Genomic DNA, 19,295 nt, shown 5'->3' on the forward strand with positions numbered 1-19,295 from the left:
TACGGCCCTTCTCCCCACCCCCAGCCCGCTCCCTCCTCCCCGCCCCGTTCCGCACGCGGGTGGCTAACGGCTCTGCGTGCCGGGGGCGTCGACCAGCTTCCATGCCAAAAAAAAAAAAAAAAAAAAAAAAAAAAGAAGAAGGAAAAAAAGCCCATCCCTTAGGCGAAATCCCCCTCGAACGAGAAGCCTCCTGCCCCCTCGCTCCCCGTCCAGGGCGGGCCACGTCCCTCACGGTCCTGCCCCGCTGCCGGCGCCCGACGCCCCGCACCTCCACCTGCCAGCAGCGGAGGTGCCACGCACAACCACGGTCCTTCTCCTGCGGACGGACCTCCCCTCGGCGGCCGTCCCCCGCCACCGCCGCCTCTCCCCTGACATGACCCCCGGCGCCCCGGCCCCGGCCCCAGCCCCGCCGCCGCCCGTAGCCCCGCGCCCGTTGCTCGGCAGCTGCGAGTCAACCGAACCTGCCGCCAGGGCGGGCGGGGCCAGTGGGAGGGCGGAGGGGAGCGGGGGAAGGCTCATGGCTAGCTTCTATTGGTCGAAGAGGGTATGGGCGTGGCCTGGGGCCAGGTCCTCCTCTGCGACTGGTGAGACGAGGTGTCAGTCCGAGATGGGGGGGTGGGGCCGGGCGGCTAGCGGTGTCGGTTGAGCGCCGCGCTAGGGAGGGACGGCGGCGGGCGGGGGAGCGGAGTGAGGGGGCGGCGGCGGGCGAGTGTGTGAGTGAGCGCGCGCCGCCGGGTGTAACGCGGAGCAGTGGCAGCGCCAGAGCGGAGGTAGGTAGGTAGGTAGGGGGGAGCCGCGCGAGCACCCGGGAGGTCGCCCCTCGCCCTCCGTCGCCCTCACCTGTCACCTCCGGGGCTCTTGCGGCGGCGGCGGCGGCGGCGGCAACGGGGCAGCCCCTTCTCCTCGGCTCCGTCCCTTCCCCTCCCTCCGCTACCGGCCAGCCGCGCGACCCCCTGCCGCTCGCGCCCTCGCCGCCGTTGAGCGGCCGCCGCCCACCCCCTCACCCTCCGCCATCCCGCCGGGAACCGTTTCCTGGCGGGGCCGGTGGGCGTCTCCGCCGGCGGGCAGCGCCCCGCCGCTCCCCAGCCCAGGTATCGCCGGCTCCCCGGTGGAGATGTGTTCGAGGGTACGGTGGTGTCCGCTCGCCGCCCCGGCTCGGGAGGAGGCAGAGCCCGTGGGCGCGGCCCCTCCAGAGCCTCCCCCCCGCTGGTCGGGGTTTGACTGAGGTGCCCCGGGAGCGGGGCGGGGGGGGGGGGGGGGGGGGGCCGCCTGTGGGATTCCGCCTTGTCCATCTCTCCCCTCTTCCTCCCTCACGGCCCTGCCGGCTGGCTACAGGGGCTTTTTCTGAAGAGATACTCCTTAGGTTATTATGATTTGGGGGAGGGAGTGTTTCCTCTGGGGTTTCTTTTTGTGTTTGGGATTTGGGTTTTTTTGCTGGGGTTTTTTGTTTGTTTAAAAATCAGTCGCGCTGTTGCTGGTCTTTGTGCATTTTCTGCGCCGTTTGTCGGAAAATAGGCGAGTGGTTACGGGGTAGGTCGGTGGTGATGGAGAGCGTCGGAGGGGACAACACCCAGGAGAGGAGGCTGCTCCTCAGAGTGAGCCGCTAGGAAGAAGAGGGATGCCGGGATTCCCGTTGCTGGGCTATTCCTTGGTTCTGCTCTCGGGTTTCGTCTTTTTTATTGGTCGGTGGGCAGGGAAAACCCGGTTTCTATCCTTGGACTTAGGCGTACAGAGGGGAAAATGGTATTTTATATTTTTTTATTAAGCAGGGTTTTGTGTGTTTGCAGCGATGCCCCTTCCAGGGCTGGGGGAGCCAGAAGCTCTGTTCCTATTCTATTTTCTTTGGTGTATGAGAGGGCTCTGCGTGCTGTTGCTGAACTACTCCAGCCTCCCTCTCGGAGATCCTCCTTCTGTCTGCATCGTGTACTGCCTACCATTGCTGCGGCAGGTAGCTGTCTGGAACAGCAACAGCGTGAAACTGCCATAGTGACATTAGTAATGATCATGCAAATTCCTCTGTGTTGTGCCTTGGGTGAGGGAAGCTACTACCTGACTTCTACTCAGTAGGCTTGTCAAGATGGTAATAGATTAGTCTGCAGTCATATCTCGAAGAGTTCTTCCTTACCGCAAGTACATATATTTATTTAGCAAAGCTTTGGAACATCTCAAATAGGCTGTGAGAGAATCTAAAACAGAGGAGGGCTAGGAAAATCCATTGGCATACTGATAGATGCAGATCATGAATGGCCTTCAGGTTCTGCAGTATTGCTGGAGAGAAGTTTTTTAAATTGTCTTGTTAGTTTCTTTTGTTCTCATGCCTCTGCTGTTTTTCAGAGACATGTTGGGCACTGCAGGCTTCCAGTATAATGAGTGATCAAGTTGCCTATTGCCAGTTGATAGTGGTTTCTTGGCTAGTACAACCTACAGTTCCCACTTAATTTTACTATCTATGAGGACACTTAACTATCTTTTTCCAGATCTCAGTGTAAGGGTGTCAAATCTAATATTTCACATAGTCTGTTGTGTTTGCCTAAAAAAACATGATCTTTAAGATTTTTCTTGTCTCAGTGAATGTGTGTGCTGACCTAACAGCAGACATCTGCAGTTGAAAAAAAAAAAAAAGCAAGCTTTTTATAAAATATACCTGCCTGTAGTAGAAACATGAAGCGCCATTTTAATAGGTGGATGAATAATAGAAATATTGGCTTTTTCTATTGTACAGACTTAAATACTACCTCTAGTTGTGTGGGTGTTTAAGATTTCTGTCATTTTGCTCATTTGGCAATAGGAAGGAAAATCTCCCCTTTTGTAATTCTGGCAGGATGCTCTGCAAGGAGAGAGATTTCTGCCTAAAGAAGCCTCTGCATTGAATAACTCTCAGGAGTATGGCCTTGTTTGTGTCAGTATTTATCTAAAACTGTAGTATTTGGGGATTTCAATCAAAATTGTATCAAAATCTTTGTCACCACACTCAGATTTTTCTGGCATGCAGAAAAACTAGATGATACATTACAATGAGTGAAAGACCCTAGTTTATAGGAAAAGGGAGAAATCTAAAGCTGTAGCAATCAAGTGCTGCAAGAGCAAATGCTATACCATGTTCTGGAACTAGTTTTGGAATTAATTTCAGCCAGTGCTTAGACCTGCAGTTGAAAGCAGTTATCATTATTCAAAAATACACATGTAAAAATACTTGTATTATGCTTGATTTTTAACTTTTAACTTTATTCGAATGTTGACAATTTTAATGAATCTGATATATAACCTGTTGTTGATTTATGTTAAAGATATTTTTTGTTAATGTTTTAGATTTGAACTTTATGGAAGCTAAAAGTAGAAATATGTTTTGATTCCTTTTGTCTGACTTTAAAATGAGAGTTGTAGCAAACCTGTTAGTGTTGTAGCCGATCTGCTCTGGCTTAGTTTTCAAAATTTGAAGGGTCGAAACAAAGAAATTGCAGATCTATTTTAATGTTCTCATAGATCCTTTCACTTTAGTTTAATAAGCATGAGGAAAAAATACACTTTGAGATTCAAATACTGAAATGTTTACTGTAGCTCTATATTCCTAACAAAACGCTCGAGAATATCACTTTCATGAGCCTTTCTAACTAGTGAAATAGCGACAGGAAAATATAAAAAAATTGTATGGTCAGTAGAGAGAGAACCTCTTTATAAAAAGAGGTTTGGGCTGGTCTGCTGGAAACTATTATTGGAGCACTGGTATAGTTAACTATAGTGCCAGTGTGGTTTGACACTAGCAGTGGCTATTTCTGTTGTTGTATGGAGCAGGACTACGTGAGTGGGAGGAGAGCTAAGACTGCAAGTACAAGGTAGAATAAGAGAATAATTTCTGTATGCAGAAAACACCCTCTCACTATATATAACGAAAAGCCAGTTCAGTGCTGTTATAAAAATAGCTATTTATAATACTGACTATATATGGATGCTCTTCAAAACTGTTCACATATAAGCATTAGCCTTCTCATACACACAACTCTCAGCAGTAGAAATCTGGAAAGAAAAAACCCAGCAGTTTTCCTACGTATTATTTAAGCTCTGAATAAGATATGAATTCTTATTTATGAGAATTTTCTTGAGTTTATGTGCTTACTCTGAGCAGAGCATGAACATGGGTCATGAAACAGTAATGAGAGGGAGCTACCCTGAAAATATGTTGACATGGAGGATAAATGAAGTCATTGTGAACTCTGTGTGTGCTCATCATGTGAAAGGAACAAGAATGGCTTATGTTTATCATAACTTCTATTTGAGAATTTTGAAGAATTTTAGCACTACTCATGAGCTAAACCTAGCAGCTCTAGATTTTTATCTTGATTTTTTCACATCAGAACATCAAGACATGAGAATGATCAGTGACTTGCTGCTACTAAAGAATGTATGTAATATAATGAGTAATAGAGTTTATTTTCTGGTTCCAAATTTTATATTCTAACTATAATACTTCAGTATCTAGATGGAGATTCGTTTGTGAATTGTAATATCAGCATTCTGCATCAGAAGCAGTAAGAATTAATTTCATTATATAAATTAAAGTGAGCATTAAAACAGTATGTAAGTAAACTGAGGAAGTCACTGTTACGACATCAGTCCTCTTGCCAAGTCTGTGCAGTTTCATAATATTAAATATGGATGAAGGAAAAATGTTAAACTTCTGAATATTCACAACACTAATGTATTCAGCTTTTAAAAATAAACTTTTTTTGTTTAGAATGTGATAATTTATTTGTCACTGTGTTAAATAAGATATTTTAGCTTAAGAGAAGTAATTGTGTTAAATATCTTGATGAAATCACAATGAAAGAACAATATCTTGATGAAATCCATGAAAGAACCCCTTTGAAAGGGTCTGCATATCTTAAACTCTGTTGCTATAGAGATACTGCATGTATTTTCTTTTCTCGTTTATCTGAGGCAATCATGCAAATTTCATAGGAATAGGCTAGCCTTCAGAGAACTTCCATGTCTGTTTCCTTTAGGCAAAATAACTTTCAGAAATCGATGTATGGGCTCTCAAGTTAGAGTTGTGTTCTACTTCTCTGTTCATATGAAGATTGATACCTAGGTTATGTTTAGCTGCTGTGGAGTCAAAATAATCTATTTCTGTGTCTTAAAATGAGGAACATGTGAATGGAATAAATAGATAGCTATAGTTAATATACAATGACTTTCTATAATGCTTATCTGTGATACTCAAATGTTAGGTCTCCAGAAGCTTTTAATTCTAGCTTTAGTTGAATTACGTTTATTTTTCCAGCATTACTTCAGAAGAGATGTTAGTGTGTTCCAGTTTGGCTTCAAATTTGTATTCCTAATCTAAGCTGGTCAAACCTTCTAGTGTTGAAATTGCCCATTGATGTCTTGACAATTAAGCCTTTAGTTGATATATATTTAACAGTAGGATAACTTAATTTAAAACTGACACTTATTTTGGAAAAAGAAGATAATCTTACTGTGGGTGGCATTCACAAGAAAGACTTGCCTGGCAGTATTTTAAAAGGAGGGGGAAAAGCCCCCAAACAAATGAAAAAAAAATCGTCCCTCAAAAAACCAAAATGTGAATCAATTCTTAACTGAATCCTCATTATGCCAGCTACATAGAGCTCTGTTATTTTGGTTATCGCTGTCTCTGTTAATCTTCTCTTACAGATGACTATAGAAGTACCGATGTTAATGCTAACACACTGCTTCATTCAACTGAGGGAAAGGGAGTATGTGGCTGTAAGGTTCAGTAGAATCAAATATTTATTCAGCTATTAAGTACTAAAAAAAATGATTAATGGAGCTTGAATATGAAAACAAAACTTTTATCCCCTCCTCCACTTTTCTTCATAATTAGGTGGCAGTGTTTAAAAGTCATCATGTATTGCAGTAACTACATTTCTTAGTGAATTCAGAGAGATGGTTAACCCTTACAATGGCTTATTTGTAGGGAAGAATTCTTATTTAGCTTAGTTCCTTAGAACTGTATTTTGGCTGGTCTCATCATCTAAAAACTAATTGTGAAGCTCTTGTTTTTGTAGGGAAACCCTTAGTTTTCAAACTCAGAGTTGTTGTGATCTTGAAATGGATTTTTTTTTTTTAAGTTCCTACTGAACTGATAATTATTTGGTCTAACTATCCACCATGGAATCACTTGGAAGTTCTTCAGTACATTTGGTTTACTTTGAGCGCTTATGAAGTGATCGATTTACTCTGCTGTAAAGTCCCACTTACACGTGAAGTGACTGAATAGCTACTTGAATGTTCATCAGTTCAGTGCTTTCTGACCTTGAGAAGGTAGATCTTTCTGCTTGACCTGTATGTGATAGGCTGGGTGACATTTTAACTTGTTGGAACAATCTGGTTTCATGGCCACAAAATAGCTGCCAGCTAGTAAGTTTTTTAAGCTTTGTATCAGCAAGTGGGACTTTGTACTTAAATATTTATCTTTAAAGCATAGAAACTTTTGAATTAAACTCGAGAGCACAGTAAATTTGTGTTTATAAGCTGCTTACTTGTTGCTAGATTTCCTAGTCTTAAGAAGGTCATGTTTATTTTTCATGTAATTTGCATCTCACAAACTCCCTGTGTTTGCCTGTGCGTACATCAGCGCTATGCTGGCATTGCCAGAGCAGAAGGTCTGGTGTGCCCTGAATGTTGCAGATTCACAATGCTTGGTGGTGTGCAGTGCTCTTTTTTTCTTCTCTCCCTTTTCATCTGGACAACGTTTCTAGATGATGGCAAAGAGGAAACTGTGTTCTGGTGGAAGTCCTGTAGTAGATAAGCTTCAAAAGCTTGCTGGAAGGATTTGGATATTGCTCTATGCTGGCTCTTAGAACAAATTTCAGTATGTCTGGTACGAGTATCTTGCATGCTGCAGCATATCATGTTAATTGCTGGTTCATCAGAGCAGTTTTCCATGAATAAATGTAATGTAGTTTGATTGTTCTGCATCTTTTAAGATGGTGGGGTTTTTTTATAGATTGCACCTATGGACATTATCAGAAATAATAATAGGAAAACTGAGGTGCATGGAAAGTAGCGGTATGTCATAGTCAGCTCTTCATAAAGTTCTTCTTGTTAGAGCTATTACACTTGTTCTAAATTCCAGTTAACCTGCTGTATTTAGTAAAAACTCTACAGTAGCTGAAAACAAATTGCAGGAAAAGCTTCCTCTTCTGTTTTTTATTTTAACACTTGGCAGCATTTTATTTATTCCCTGGAGTCACTTAAGCCCTCTCTACAAATATTTGTGCACGTGTAATAAGTTAAACATATGTTCAACTTCAGTTATATTGCTTATGGAGAAGTATATTCAGGATTGGGGCCCATCTGACTTCAGTTTTTATGTGACCCCCTTCAGAGGTGAAGAAATCTTAAAACCGTCAGAACATACAGCACCTCATATAGTCTATGAAACTGGTTTTTAATCTCACATTTTAATTGATATTTCAAATTCTTGTTGTTCAAAATAGTTGGTGGAAAATATTGGCAGCTCGTTTTCTATGTTGTTAGAATATGCTTTGGAGATGAAAAATAGGAAATGGGCGTAGATTTACAATAACTTAGAACAAGTTTGCTTTTTATGTTATGTACCATTTCAGATGAAAAGAAGTTTAATTTACTTATGGGTTGCTTATGTATAGAAATATTCATCCAAAATTTAAAGGTATTTATTAGTCAAAGAGTAGGCAATTGTCATAGCAGTGACAATAGATGTTAATAATTTTCAGTTGTGAACCTCAGACCATACATTTTTTAAAAATGATATCCTTTTTTATTGCAATATGGATGCTCATTGAAGTGAGGCTGAATCTATTAATGCATATAGAATACCTCCACTCTAACTTTCTGCTGTTGTTTTTAATAGAATTGCTTAGGGTATTTTGAAGTGATAATTGACATTAAGGATGGAAGAAGGACCTCAGGAGGCTGTTTAGTTAGACCTTCTGCTCAAAAGCAGTATTTTCCTAAAAATATATTTATTCCTAAAATGTCACTAGGAAGAAGTTACGTAAAATTAAATTATTCTTCTCTTTCCAGGGCACCTTTCCGCCCCCTCCATGGTCAACTCATTTTAATGGCGCTGCATTATCTTATTTTGAGCACTTGAAAAGAGAATTCCAGCTGAAAGGAACCAAAGGCTTTTGGTGCAAGCAGGTTTTTTTTCTCCTCTGATCTCCCCCCCTCTTTTGTTTCTACTCTTAATCTGCCACATCCACAATGTTGCCATCTGGTTGTTTGCTTAACCTCTGCAAAAACACTTCCAGTCTTCCTTGCCTTGCTTGTCAGTGTATGGAGTTGCAGTATTCCCAAATTCACCACTCCAGAAATGCACACATAGTATGCTGTTATCTACCTACATCTATAAGCTTTTAAAAAACCAAAAGAAACCCACCAAATCCCTCACCTTAACTAATCCTTGTATGAAAACACCTACAATGAGTCCTATGCTCGCTTCAGAAGTTTCATGCTTTAAAAACTTGAGTCTACCTTATGGACCTCTTCACACTTTTCTGATCCATCTGTTCATCTAGCACAGCTTCTTCTCTAGCCCTTCACACAGTCTGAGGCTGTTGAAATGCAAGACGCCTTTGCAGATCCTTTAATTGGTAGTAGTCTTTATTTTTAATTCTCTACATATTTTTGTATTTCTCAAAAAAAAACCCCAGCCCAAGCCCCCCCCGCCAATCTTGTGTTTTGTTTCTCCTTTTTTTGTTGACGTTATTATTACAAAGGATGTTTTAAATTACATGCCATTATAATGTTTTTATGCAACCATTCTTTTTCTACTTAACTGTGAAGTCTTGTTTGGGTACAGCTTGTGTTTAAAGACAGTTATTTATGGAGCACTGTAGCTGTACATCGTGATGTACAGTCAGTAATGTGTTGATCCGGTAACTCTATAGACTAAAGCTACTACTTTATGCAGTATAGCCTATTATAAAACAGAAAACCTTGAAGTGAGGAGTGGCTACTGCTGATGAAATGCTTTGTGGAACAGGTGGGACTTGGAAGTTTTATTTTGGTTTGAGGGAAGGTTGCTTATGCAATTGTTCCATCTGTCCATCCATCTGTCCATTAGCCTGTCCTCCTACCCTGCCAGTAACTTCTCAACCACTTGCTCAATTCCCACTCAACTTTGGCAGAGGGGCAGCGTTCCCCAGCTCTGTTGCAAACGTACAGGTCTTGTGGAAACAGGCAGATGGTTAGAGAAGAGACTGGGCAAGAAACAGGGGGAACCCCGTTCTGTGGCTCTGTGGTCAGCCTGTAGTAACACGTGACCATGGCATTTGCTGCCTTTTGCCAAGCCAGTGTGAAAGGAAATGTAGTATGGAAAGTAGGAGAGACGTGAAGCCAGTGTGATAGGTTATTGTGTTGTGCATAACGGGGGGGATATCACGAGGGCAATGATTTGGTAATGTTATTCTTGGAGGGAAATAAGGGTACTCTCATGGGTGGACATGGGACCCAGAGTTATTGTGGGAGACCTGTTTGACATTGCCTGATGTAGGTTATGCAGAAATTGAAAGAATTTTCTGTCTTTGAAGGAAATGGGGAGAGAGCTCATCAGTCGAAACCTGAGCATAAAGAGCAAGGAAAACGAGAGAGTTGTAGGTGGAATAGAAAACATGTCATCTGATGTACGTGGGTAAGAGGTTGTACATATCCTACAAAATAAGTGACAGAAATATGAACTTGATGCAGGAAGAAGCGTAGCAGCCAACCAGGGGGAACTTCAAACATAGAACCTCATATATAGAACAGAGGGGGACTAGAGAGAAAAGAGGTGCTGTAGCACAGCAAAACAAATCAAAATCACTGAAGTATTTCTTCAAAAACTTGGAGGGCTGAAATGTTGTGTTCAGTTAGGACTTCAAGAATTCTGCAACTTTAACACAACAAATGGGTTGCTTGACTTCCGTTAAAAACTATACTACTGCTATAAATAAAAACAGATTTTGGTATGAGGGTGACAATGTGGGATGCCCACAGTAATAATAACAAAGGACTATTTTCAGAAGGTGAACCTTGACTCTGCTTTTCCTAAGCAAATAGCTATTCCTGTCATTTGGAGATCATTAAATCTGTTTCAGTGAAGTCTATACATATTGACATTTTAGTTGCCTAAAGCTCTGTAAATGAACAGCATATTTGAAAAAAGTCATGGCCTTACTTCTGTTAACCTAGTTGTTTTTCAGTTGCTTCTGCTGACTCAAATGATGTGATGTAACTCACAGAAAAAAATCCACGTATATTTTTAATTTATTTGAAACTTAAAGATTGTTTTAGCTGTAAGTTTGGAGAGTGGGAGATGTTTTCTGTGTTTTCTTTGGGGGTGCTTTGTTTGTGTTTGTTTTTTTTTTTTTCTTGTGGGGTAAATCAGATTTCTTTATACAAGTCACCATAAAAAACAGTGACTAAAATTGTGTTGCGAATAATAAGTATGGATGAGGGGAGATAGGAAGGTATTTGTACTAAGGCCAAAGTCTGCATAGCTTTGATCATACAAAGTACTGAACATCCCTGGGACACCAGGAGGCCTATCCTGTATTTTTCCACACCAGTAAAATGGGTGACCTTTTGTTTGACTGTTCCAGTTATATTCACTTAAAATAACATTTGAGCTATTGTTGGCTATTTCACTGAAAATGGAATGACAGATCAAGCTTGTTAGCTTGTTCCTCTTCAAAGAAATTAATAAAGAGGAAGTATGCTGTCCTTTTAAATAATTAGACTACACAATGCTTCAATGCTAGTGTAAAAAGATTGTTCAATTATTGAAAATATGAACAAACAGTTTTACTCTAGTAAATTTACTTTCCCACTCTAAAATCAATAGATACGTATTTTTTTAAATACAAGTTCTCTTTTAATAACTCAGAGTTTTAAATAATTTGTTAACAGCGGTTGTAATTTTCACTTTGTGACAATCAAACTTTTCTGTATTTTTCTTACATTGCTTAGGGTTTAATATAACTTCTTGCTCACTTCCTGATTTTGATCATTAATTTTATTTTTGTTCTCTTTTTTTCTTTGTGAAGTACAACAATAGTTACAACAGAACATTCCCCACCACAATGCCAAGCCCCAAGCACCTTTACTATCCAACAAACATACATACCCCCAAATTTGTGAAATTTGCAAGGGCAAATAAAATGTGCAAGGGTGATGGTGTAGGACATGTAATGCATGAAAGTAAGAGTGTGTTTTTATACTGTTGAATCCTGAGGATAGGGGCTGTATGATGGGACTCCCATCCTAATTTGTGCCTATGCAACTTACTGTACAGATAAATGACCACTTCCAGTTTCTTTCAGCTGTTATGAATATAACTAATAATTAGAAAGGAAAATATGATGTCTTTCCTATCGTTAAGCTCGTTTTGCATACAATGCTGAGAATTAAATAATGAAAGATGGGTTGCAGTAGTGGAATTGAACCAGGGATGAGAAGGAGACTATTTTGTTGAGCATGTTTACAGATTATTTTTTTTTCCTCTGCTGTGAAGCCCTGATATGGGAGACCAGTGCACTGGGTCTTAAGGAAAACTATGTGCCTTATGCTGGGCCACGTGATTGAGAAGGGTCTGGTACAAGGCTCTGGTGAGAGGTTGCCCCAGTGGATAGGGCTCCCACTTGCCTTGAGCCTTCCTGCTGGAGGTGAAACACTGCCTGGGCAAGCTGTACTGCCCAAATATGGTATTGTTCAGTGGATAGTAGTCCTTGTGCTTCATTGCTAATGTTTTAATGCTAGAGGTTTAAACTGGGGAGCTGGAAGTTCAGTTTTAATGTTCAAACTGCGGGATTTGACAGCTCTGTATGTAGCATATATATTTGTGTGATGTTAATTTGTGGGCTTTTTTTATCATTTCATGGCTCATTCATATCTCTCGGGATGAAAATCCAGTCCACCTGTGAAGCTGAAATAATTGGATTTTATTTCAGGTGCAATGATAGACAAAGATTAAAATGGACCTCTAGAATCAATTACTTTTGTGAGATGGATGGTGAATTTTCCCTAACTTCCTTTTCCTTGTCTGATAGACTTTACCACTTTATTGAGGAACTATGGGACAGATTAAAAGAAATTGTAAGCTTTCTTATTCATTACGTATGGCAGATTGTGGTGGTGAAGTCCCTCTGCCGAAAACCAGAAATAAATTTGAACGCGATGTGAATTGTTTAATGTCTGCCAATACCTGGTAGTTATATAGAAAAGATTTTCATCATGATACCACAGCAGAAGTGGCATTATACTATGCTTTTGCTTGGAGTTTGAGTCTAGAAGCAAAATATCAAAAGATGAGATTGTTTTTAACATATGGTAACACTTGTCTGAAAATGGTTTTGTCTAGTTTCATTTTGCAAGCAAAAGCAGAAGTATATTACTGTGACGTAGTATGTGCTCATGTTTAGGTTCTGTAGGGCTACCGGGCATGTAAGTAAGTGTAGGCTACAGAATTTCCTCTGATGCTTTCTGTAAGAGTATAAAAATATATTAAATATACCGTTAATGCTCTACAGTTTTATTATAAATCAAACTGTTACCTTATTTGTTACAAAATCATATTTTAAATTAAAAAAGCATTGTTTCACACTGTACTTAATCTAACTTGGCTAAAAGGTTAGAAAGAGCAGCAAGACATCCCTAGTGTTACTGCATGCCACTGATTCTCATACGGATCACTTCTGTAGTCATTTATGATCCTTCATGTGGGACTGCCAATGGTGATGTATTGATATTGGGGAAAATACTGGATTTTATTTCTTTTTTTAATACAAGGGATATACCTTTTTTGCCTTTCATGTGGAATATTTAAGAAACAGAGAAAATAATACCATACGAACAGTTTATTTTCTCCTGATAGTTTGGTGGTTTTTTTTTTTTTTTTTAGAAAACTGAAAGTGCTTGTACGAAGGCCACAAACTATATTGGATTTTTTTGCCCTTAAATATGCCCCTGAAATACATGAACTGAAGAGAAATTATCCAAAAGGTATGAAGGGAAGTGTTCTGAAATAATTTTTAAGAAAGTCTTCTGCTGAAGTAGCACATACCAAATAATTTTTTTTTCTACTAACTTCTTCAGTTTGATAAGTATTTTTCCCTTTTCTCTGATTATATGAAGGCAAGTGGGCATTCTCTTTCAGATGATGTTCCTTGACAACATAGAATGAAGTAATGTATATTGTGCTTGTCAGTTTTATAGTAGTTATAACTCATTAAGACACTTTCTAATAATTCCAATTGAGGAGAATAATACTGCCATTTAATTAATAGCAAAACAAAATCATTGGAGAAGGAAAACCATAGCTCAAACTAACTTCAAAAAAGGTGAAAGCAAGTGTTGAGCAATTTCACTGCAGTTACCTCAGAGAAATGTAATCCTCTTGAAGGAGAAACATACGAAATCAGTTTCCAAATTAATTTCAAGTTAACATGTCTGTCATGGGGTGAGAGAATACTGTGTGAGTGCCAGTGCTAGCTATATATGGTACAGCTGTGATTGGAGTGCTAAAAAAAAGTGGAATATAAGTCAAGGTAACAACTGGACTAAATTCCAGAGGAGCAGGAGTTCTAGTGTGGAGCCATTGACTAACACTTTTTTGGTTCAAGTTACCATGTTTCTAACATATTGTGAACATATCATACCTGAATTAAAATGTAAACACTATTAAACATAGGTCCTTATGACCCTTCCCTTTCAGAACAGAAGTATTAGGTGAAAATAGGACTTGGTCCTTGGGTAGTGTGAAACAGATTAATTAAATTTCCAGATAATTAAGAATTATTTGCATGCATTTGTTATATGCTGAAAGCTGCATCTCTTCTGTCAGCACTTTTGAGAGTCAGGTTTTGCAAACAAGCAGGCTGAGCTTTGTGTTTATAACTGTACCAAAATTATGGGACATCAAGTAAGCATAGTATATGTGTTTTTAAATTGCCCTCCTGCCTTCAAGGAGTTTAGGTAATAAAGCATTGTGTGCCACACTATAAATGACTTAAACCAATTGTTCAAAGATATAAGTGAAGTAAATAAAATATCTTTTATTTGGAAAGAGTGGCAAAATAGACATGGTTTTAAAAGTACACTCTGTACAAAGAGTTGTGCTGAACATGACCTGAAACAATACTTTGATTTCCATCAATGAGCCTATTTAATTTCCCTCTTTTACATGTCTTATTTTAAGAGGTTCATGAAACAAGTTGGAGAAATACAAATTGGAGCAAAATTTGAGAAAACAGAAATCTATAGCATGCTTATGCCTTTTGGTAGAAACCGTGAATGTCCTGGGCTGTTTCTGAACTTGCTATGTGGTTTTCGCCTTTTTTGTGTCATGGTTCTATTTTAGGTTGCTGCCATGGAGGGCAGATGTTGAATAGGGTAAGTTTAGGAAGTGAATGGGGATTGTTTTAGCTATTAGAACTTACTGTAATGTGAGAATGAAGGTGTTACTTGCCACATTTTTCTGGTTTTGTTCACTACATCTTTTTATGTGCTTTTCAGTAGCTTTATCGTTGACTTCTAGAAATGGTTAAGACTATACAATGAATTACTGTTGGAGGGAGTTTGTGGATGATAGTCCTTTTTCTAGACAATAAGTAGGTCTTATAGGATCTGGCTAAGTTTTTTGTCCTTGATATTGTAATGTATATTTAGTGAATATTAACCACAGAACTTGGAGTTCTTTCCTAACAACTGTATTTGCAATGGATGTTTAATAAGTAAATGTAGCAAACATCAGGAGTTGGATCTCATGGCTCTTCTGTACCCAAATTCTCTGTGCAGAGAAAGGTTGAGATTTATTACCTAACTTCTCCTGGTTTGCAAAAGAGAATAACAACCCCAGCACCATAATGAAATAAACTTGGAGTCCTGAATCCAGCTAGTATTCAAAAGATTTTGTTTATCTGGAGGTTAGGTTACAATAATCTTGTCTTCTGAAAAGGTAAAGCGCTTTTTCTGTGACTCTGTGTTGTTCAGTGACATAGTTGCTTAATGTGGTTTCCTGTGAGAAGCAAGGTGTTAGCTTTGGGCTCTTGTGAGCACCTCAGAATCTGAGCTGTCCTTTATATAATTTGTTAAAAGTAGAGAACAAAAAAAGTTGGTTATTTAGTATGAGTTGTTCAGCTGCATAATGCATTTTTTGGGGTCATACGTTTAACAGTTTTGTTCTTCTAATTGGGAAACAAAAGCCCACTATGATCTTGATAGTATTTTTCTCTTGAAGGCTAAAGGCCTGATAGTAATTAAGTCATAATCATGTAAACTTTATGTTTCTAGCTTTGCAGTTCAGTTGTACTGTTGTATATGAGAAAATAAAACAAATGAAGTTAAAGACTATCTCTTCTTTATAAAATATGCAGGTAGTGTATATTTGGGTTTAAGCAATAATTAACAAATGAGATGATAGACTGTGGAAGTACCAAGAGGGGAAGCATTGCTTGTGAGATCAGGGGAGGAGGGGGAAATCTTTTGCTGTACTACAGCTATAAATGCATTTTGCAAATACTGTAATTCAGGAACAGCAGGCTAATTTGCCTTTTCAGCAGTGGGAAATGCAGAAAAGCAGATCTCACTGATCTCTGCAATTCTTGAATTTTCCAGTGTGGGTTACTCTGTTTGGCAGGCTTCTATGGTTCTGAAATTTTTTGGGGACTTCTGCAAATGTTGCATTAGATTAGGGAGAGGAAGAAAAAAAAGTCTTGATTGGGAAAAAATCCTGGTGAAATATCAAGCTCAACACTTCTGTGTTTATTTTAGCAATAAAATTTAAGAACTTCATGCTTAGATGCCAGTTGTGTGCTGTGTCAAGTTGAAATAGAAAAAAATGTCAGTCTGCAGTGTGCATACATTCATTTTCACTAGAGCAAAAAATACCCATGTAAACTTGATTAAGTCCATTTCTGTTTCTCTGAAGTTTGAAGTTCACTGTCACTCTGAAGTGAAGCCTTCCTCTTTTTTTTTTTTTAACTCTTAAATAGAACTACGTTGAGTTTTGTAATACCCAGTATCAAATTGGATTCTGTGACTACATTCTTACAAATAGTCCACTTGTATGATATAGAAATACTATGTGTATTTATACACATATATAGTTCATAAATGCGAGATGATCTTAAGGGAAGAAGTCTCTCGTATGGCATGTGGGTTTTCAGTTCTGGGGTTTTTTTTGTCTTTTGTTGCCTACTTTTCTTTCCCAAGTACAGTTTTGAAGCTCTTCAATTGTAGTATTAAGAAAGCGTCTGTTGAAAATTATGGTGAACTATGTTTTATCAATTGAATGAGAAAAAAAAAAAAAAGACTGAAACTAGTTAGCTAATTGTCTCTTATTCCTGCTGCTTTTTTGATAGTTACCTTTAGATATTTACAATACACAGTCAAATTTTTTTTTTTACTATTTTTGTTTAAAGATGTGTCTATGATAGCTTATCCATAATGGTGACACTAATAAAATGAAATACTGAACTAGAACAATTCCCTGAAGTCTTATTTGCTGTCAGATATCCCAGAAAACACAGAATGATGCAAGTGTTTTAACAATAAATCATATTTTGTGCATAGGAAGTCTGTCCCAAGTTAACTGGAAAAGCTGGTGCTCATCTTCTTGTTTCAGGTGAGACAATAATGTATTGATCAGGTACTTTGAAAGAAGGCAACATGCAGAATTCATTCACCTCTAGGAGATCAATATGTATATGTAAAACTGACGCTACTTAATAGGCTCTGCTAGTGGCTAGCAGGTGTAGCAAGTTCTACTTTGTTAGTGATCATCTACATACGGAAGCTCTACTGTTACTCTGCTGCATTTCTCTGTGGCTAACATCTTAATATATGGTGGTATTATAAGACTACCATTATCAGCCTTTAAAATTTTTAATTTTGATTTTTATCAAGGTGTATTTCATAGCTGGATCATACACATAGGATCTCTTACTTTCTATTACTTGCCTGAGAATAAAAATTCACTATTACTGCCTATAGCATTTGCTTTACAGTGTAAGATCATGTGTCAATGTCTTCAATATTAGCTCGGCTCCCTTTTTGGAGTGAAAGTTCTTATTCATTGGTATAGCTGAGTTGCAACACTTAATGGCACTGACTGATAAAGTAAGAATAATCACTCCTGACTAGGTGCAGTCATAAGAACATGGATAAACTGTAACTACAGCTGTAACTTAATAACTTTTGAAATTTCTAGGTTCCTTTGTTCTTTCAGACAGACGCCACTTTGCACTATGTTAAATATTCAGTGAAAGCAATCTGAAGATGTGGTAGAACTGGAGTGCTTTAATTGTTCTGTGCTTCATGTGAGCTACTGTAGGTGAAGAATCCTATAGCCCTTTGTTAGTTTCCCTGGGATCCTAACCTTTTTTGTTGGCATTTGGGTGTAACTCAGTTTAGGTTCTTCAAACAAGCTACGTGCTTCATGGCCTTTTAATAATCAATGTGACATTTTTAGAAAAAAATACTTTGAGCATATGGCTGAATTATTACTCAGTCTTTTTGGATTAACTGTTGTGACTCTTGGTTAGCTAAGGCAGTTTGAGTTTTAGCTTGTTCTGTTCCTTAGAGCTATATTCCCTTTACCACAGGGTAGGTTTTAAGTCCTGGAGTAACTACTGTAATCAACTGCCTTAGTCTGCTACAAACCAATTTATAAAACTCCATTCAGTAATTCGTGTTTAAGGATGATAACATCAAGTATGAGCTAAACTAGTATTTACTTGCTAATCCATATTTGGTAAATTATTCTTGTATTAAATTAGTCTTCTTGTTACCATTATGCTATTGTCACTATGGCATCAAACGATGCCCTTTTTAGCTTTTGCGCTGTGTTGTTAAATAGGTGTTTCATCAAAGTGCACAGAGCAGGGCTCTACTGAAATCTAAATCTGAGGAAGAGATTATCTGATTTGAACACAATGAGGACCATAGGATGTTTGGGGGTGTCTGTATGGGGCAGGGTCTTTGGGATAATATTCAGGGTTGTCTTTACGTGCTTGTAGCGTTCTTATGCTATACTCTGTATTCCCTTTTGGCTGCTGTCAGAAACCAGATGCTGGATTTGGTAGACCTGTGGTCAAACAAGTGTAACTGTTTTAATATTCTTGGAAGATCAGATCTTAGTGAGGATCAATTTTTTAGACAGCTGACAATACTTCATATAGGCTCATACTATGTCATCAATTCCACAAATCTTTTAATTACCTATGGTCTGCAGGTCTTACTAGTGTTAATGATCTACTTTTGGTTTAAAAGAAGATAAATTGTAGGAGCATCTAAAGATATCTGGAGAAGCTTCAGTAGCCTCCACCCTCTTTTTTAAATGCACAGATCCTATGCTTATGAAAAATGCATAACAATTTTTGAAGATGCTGCCTGTATTCTTGATTGGGGAGGCTGGGGAGGGATTTTTAAAAGATACTGAAAAAATCTGGTGACCTAGATGTATTGATTGGATCTTGGGTCCCTAGTCTGATTCTGTATTTAGCAGGTACTTTTTTAGTGTTTCAAATAAGATTTTTACTTTCTTCATTTAAAATCTGACTTGGTAGCTGCGAGAAAGCCTTTTGACTTGCGTAAAATGCAAGGTGAGTCTCAAGGAAGGTGGAAGAAACAGTACTAGAAGCAAATAGAGGAGGAAAAACTAACAATATCCTTCCCTATGCGTTAACTGGAAAGTCGGTCATAAATAGACATTTTAGTTTATTTTTTCATTAAGATATTTGGAATTACCAATCTTAACCTTTGCTTAAGCCGTGAGTCTTATGCCTGGCTGTTCACTCTGTGAATTACTGGTTTTATGACAGTTTTGTTTTAAATGGGAACGGTCCGGGTGTTTGTGTTCATCTCTTCTAAATATTTGACTGATTGAGTGGGATAGCAAGGCATTTTCCATTTTCTAATGGTGAGAAGCAGTGTATCTGCCTCCAAAAAATTCCTCAAGCAATTCTAGATATGGCATTCACTAACTGAAGTTGTTTAGCTCTTAAATGAGGTTTTTTTTGCATACAGCATAAACTGCATTTATAACATGGAATAAAGCAATGTGTTTTTGACAGATGAATAAATTGTGGGCATATGATCATGTGAGGAGCTTTTATTTGGCACCTTGGTCTGCTCTTGCATGATTTTGTATTGTATCAACACCGGCGTGCACTAAAATAATTTCTTTAACATTGTCCTGTATGACAACATTTAAAGTATGTCATCAGTAGGTCACACTTTATTGTCAATAGAGGAATTTCAGGCTACTGAAAACTTCATGAACTCTGAGAAAGGGA

At 38.8% G+C, this 19,295-nt stretch overlaps 1 protein-coding gene across 4 annotated transcripts in view; it reads left to right on the forward strand.

Annotated features, from left to right (window-relative positions):
* Nucleotides 1–699: 699 nt before the first annotated feature.
* The window catches only part of CDKL5 (cyclin dependent kinase like 5), a 123,974-nt gene continuing 105,378 nt past the window's right edge, over nt 700–19,295 (forward strand). For 3 of the 4 annotated variants that reach the window (XM_054185922.1, XM_054185936.1, XM_054185945.1), the window contains exon 1: nt 700–770. The gene's annotated coding sequence lies outside the window, so the exon portion shown is untranslated. Of the gene's footprint in view, nt 775–19,295 lie in introns of all 4 variants that reach the window. The other variant, XM_054185929.1, reaches the window with a different exon arrangement.

The sequence above is a fragment of the Rissa tridactyla genome, chromosome 1 (assembly GCF_028500815.1).
Source record: "Rissa tridactyla isolate bRisTri1 chromosome 1, bRisTri1.patW.cur.20221130, whole genome shotgun sequence".
Taxonomy (NCBI): domain Eukaryota; kingdom Metazoa; phylum Chordata; class Aves; order Charadriiformes; family Laridae; genus Rissa; species Rissa tridactyla.